At 35.0% G+C, this 4,761-nt stretch overlaps 1 pseudogene; it reads right to left on the bottom strand.

Annotated features, from left to right (window-relative positions):
- Positions 1 to 440: 440 nt before the first annotated feature.
- LOC120089007 lies at positions 441 to 2,503 on the bottom strand (annotated as a pseudogene).
- Between the last annotated feature and the right edge of the window lie 2,258 nt (positions 2,504 to 4,761).

The following is a 4,761-nucleotide window of genomic DNA, read 5'->3' as shown; positions in this document are numbered from 1 at the left end:
ATTTTCTTGATAGTGACCTTTAAAACAGTTAAATAAAGTGTATTTACATTGATTTAACTCTTTTTGGATTTGTTTTAGATTGTGACATTTTTCTGTAAATTTTTTGTGAGCATGGACATTTTGAACATTTGCTAATTAGTATTTTTTTTTAATTTAAAAAAATTGTCATACTATTTTTACAATTTGAACAACTTTTTGCATCTTTTCAATGAAACTTTAAATTAATTTGTCTTGTCAACCTATCACAAGTGATTTGGAGTTTGGAGGTAATCGACCGAGTGTTATGACTTATCATTCTTTTTCTTTGGCCTTTCATGATTTTCATGTAATGCGTGTAACGAATAAACTTTATTCTATGAACTAAAATTAGTTAATCTTAACTAATTTTGCTCGAGAGTGGAAAGAAAAAAGAAAACAGCTTTGAAATTGCATTGGTTGTATTAGGGGAATGACAATGGCAATGACAATGCATTTTTATTGGATATGATAGAGAAATGGGAAGGTATATATTTTTCTAATCTTCAAGGGGAAGCATAGTCTAAAGGGCCATAAGGCAGAAACAAGTTAGCAAAGAAACCCTTTTTCCTCCTACAGTTCCACCCCATGTCCTTGCACAGCTGATCGCAATACCAAATATGCAAAATGGCAATGCAAGCTCGCTTGTAAAAAAATCCCTGAGTAATGCTTCAAGGTCTTCTTCCACTCGGCTGTCTTTCTCCATCTCCTTGATGCTTGGTAGCTTAAAAGTGCCGTCCATAAACTCTGCCAGCCATCGGCACCGCATCTCCGAGGTGAACGAGTTTGAAGGATACTCTGTAAATCCAACCACAGCTAGCTGTGGGATTTTGGGATGAATGCATAGTCTGATCAAATGCAACAAAAGCAAACGGATACTATTATTGGGTTTTCGATGTTTACAAAGAAAAACTAGACAAAATGCTAACATTGTAAGATCAAAATTAGAATTTACAAAGAGAATAAAGACTAGGGTCTCAAGCCAAACAATAAGAGCTTGTTTTTCCATCGAGGCATTTTCACTTTACTTGGAGATGGGCTAGCAATTTGCAGGGTATTTACTTTTTGACAGATATGATTATGAAAACTATAAGCTTATGAGATCATTTCAATCATAAAGTATCTGCTACAACTTTTCTAGTACAGTGATGGAAGCATACCATTATGTGAGGACTATTTAATCATAAATGAGCAATACAAGTTAATTGAACCATCAACTTCCACTAGGAATGGGTTAATCGAAATAGATACCCATAGAATCATAATAGTGAGAACTCCTTAGAAATGTGCTTGGATGTATAAGACAGAAATTGTAAAAGTACTTTAACCAATGGTTATTAGAAGTATGCAAATTTTCATGAGAACACTTTGTTGAATAATTTTTCCTCTATTGCTCATTGAGAATCCGACTAACACAAAATTGGTTGAAAGTCACTTTTTTAGATACTTCACTTTATATGAAATGGATTCAGGTTGGTCATCTCTCTAAATCCAATAATATTTGCTCTAGAATGGAAGCATCCTGTTTTCTTCTAGTTTTGGTTCTGTTATATAAACTAATTCCTACCAATATCATACTTCACCAGCTGAACCCAGTTTAAAATTGAAGGGAGAAATGAAGATTTTGAGAAGAAGTGAAGATTAAACCTGTATAAGGAAACCGTCGAATCTTGAAACGTCATGTAATCTCGAAAAGCAGAGGAAGTAAAGATTTGTTTAAGCTTTTGATCGCCTTTGAATCCAGTAGCCAAAATGACCAAATCTGAGGGAATTGGTTTGGTTTCTCCTTTGATCACGATACCCTCTTCACAAAACCTGAAACTCTGAGATTCCTTCAAAACAATGCTTCCTTCATCCACTTTGTCATAGAATTTCTCAGACAATGTTGCAAAAAAACAAGAACTGACGCCCTGCAGAAAGCTATGGCTCGGCACCATCCCGTATTTGGCCAACCTTTGCTTCTTCATCACGTAGGTTTCTACAAACTTCGAGAAAAACCATTTCTACAAAGACAAAACCACAACAAGAAATTAGCCCTAAAACTTCAAAACAGACAGAAACAGAGAAAGAGATGTCAATTACAATTGGGGAAAGAAGGACGGCGAGGAGGTAGAGAAAGAAGCCTTCCCCAGGTTTGGGAATCAGAAGCTCAGCGAATCGGTTCAAGTAAAGAAAAGACAAAGGGATCCCCCATGGATGAAGATTGGGAAGTGCCCAATGCTTAGTTTTGTAGAGCACAGTGCAGGGTTTGTTAGGGCCTGCAAGTTAGAGAGAAGAAGAAGAAAGCGATGATGAGAGAAGGAGAGGGGAAAATCGAAGGGGGGAAATGAAAACTACCATTGGCATTGGCGCATTCCATGGTGAGGTCAAGAGTGGACTCCTGAAAACCGACGATGGTGATTCGCTTGTCCTTGATGAGCTTCGATGCAGTGTCGAAATCCATGGTGGAATATTCCATAGAGTGAAGAACTTTCCCGGCTTTCGACATGCAGTGTCGAAATCGGACCTTTAATATTAATATTGTTGTTTTCAAAACTTGAGAAATATTGTTGTTTTGAAACTTATTAGAGAAATATTGTTGTTTTGGGAATTCAAGTCTAGAGGTCGAACGTTGAGAACTCGACTAATGTGGAGATCAAACATTGAGAACTCGACGAACAAAGAAAAACTTGGAAACAATACATAGGCCGAAACTTCAACCCTGGAAATCTCACGAATCTCGCTTAGGTTGTTGAAGGTTGAAGTTTCGACACACATCCATCCTCGAGATTGCAGGTTTCTTACTTTTCTTTTTCCCTCATAGAGGAAATAAAGTAATGAGATGGTATACTATATGTATCTGTGTACTCAAGCTGCTTCTAACAACCTCATTTTGTTATCACTTCGAATTAGACGGAGGCTTGTGGTATTGACGTGAGGGGTGGGGATGGCTATATTTCTGGGAGCGAACTCCAGCGAATATGAAGCGCATGGATACAAGTTATGCCTTGGAATGAAAGACAATTCCGAATTAGCTTTGTCTACGAACAAAATTTTGTATATTAGGTTGGCGAAGGTTACACACATGTCGAAACTTCAAAGCGATTAAGGAGATAAGTTGGCTGAAGCAGATTAAGGAGAGAGCGAGATTCAAAGTGAGATAGTAGGAGAGAGCGAGATGTTGAACGAGATTTTAAGAGAGAGCGAGATTCAAAGCGAGATTTTAAGAGAGAGCGAGATTCAAAGCGAAAATGTTAGAGAGAGCGAGATTTAGTTTATATTGACTAATCTGACTAACATTGAACTTGGTAAAATGAAATGGTTGAATAATTGAAAAATGAGATTATTCAGGAATACACATTGAATGCTAAGATTACGCATTGAGTTTCTGGTAGTAGATCCATAATCAAAAAAAATTTTATGATTGTTTCAGAAGAAATGAAAGCTAGTAATCATTAATGAAAAAATAACAACAATAATAGAGGGAGCGAGATATTGAGAGAGAGCGAGAGTGAGAGAGCGAGATCTTAGGAGAAAGCGAGAGCGAGATCTTAGGAGAGGGTGAAAGTGAGAGAGCGAGATCTTAGGAGAGAGCGATACTGAGAGAGCGAGATCTTAGGAGAGAGTGAGAGTAAGAGAGCAAGATCTTAGGAGAGAGCGAGACTAAGAGAGCAAGATCTTAGGAGAGAGCGAGAGTCTTCACTTTATTTGAACTTTCCATAGAAATATATATAAAAAAAGAGAAAAAAGAGTTAATAATCATACTATAATTGAATAATCATTAGACTATAATTGAATATATTAGATTATTATACTATAATTGAATAATCACTAGACAATAAATTGAATATATTAGATTATTATACTATAATTGAATAATCATAGACAACAAAATTAAATATTGAATTATTATACTATAATGGAAATTAATCATTAGACAAACAAATTTAATATATTAGATTATTAACTATAATTGAATAATCATTAGACAACCATTTAATATATTAGATTATATACTATAATTGAATATCATTGACAATAAATTGAATAAATTGAATATATTAGATTATTACTATAGAATATATATTATTATAATATAGCTTTATTGATTACAAAAAAAAAAAAAAAAATTGAATATACAGTAGATTATTATTAAAAAAAAAAATTGAATATACAATAAATTATAATAAAAAAAATTTGAATATACAATAAAATGAATTATAATAAAAAATTTATTTATTATTCAATCCCTACTATCTGGAGCCCGTCTTAGTAACGAATGATACTTTCTTCCGATTATGTCCTAACTGGTAACAAAATCCACATCGTTGTCGAGTAGCTGGTTCTGGTCCAATCCATCTCTGTTGTGATAACGTGAACTTTTCAGTCTACCAGGTCTTCTCAACAATGATGGGATCAGGATGTAAAGACGGGCATATTAGGGTTCGTGATCCAGTAATCTTCATGCAGTACAAGTTGAAATTGAGGAGAGATATCATGCAGTACGTTGACAATGTTTGTAGTCCTCAATAAATACTTCGTTGTTTCATATTAAAATGTGAGCAAACGCCATAAAATGCAAGCATGGAATGCCAATGCTTGCCACTTGTCTTATGAACAGTACCGCTTGGTATGATGCTTGTTCGATATCACTAAGTATGAAACATCTGAGAGAAATTGTAACACACGAAGTGTGTGTTTAATTTCAGATCGACTGCTGGTATAATTGCAGTAGTGAACAACCCAGCAAATGGTTGGTCGGGACCG

Source organism: Benincasa hispida, chromosome 10 (assembly GCF_009727055.1).
Source record: "Benincasa hispida cultivar B227 chromosome 10, ASM972705v1, whole genome shotgun sequence".
NCBI lineage: Eukaryota > Viridiplantae > Streptophyta > Magnoliopsida > Cucurbitales > Cucurbitaceae > Benincasa > Benincasa hispida.
This window is presented reverse-complemented; position numbering and strand designations above follow the sequence as displayed.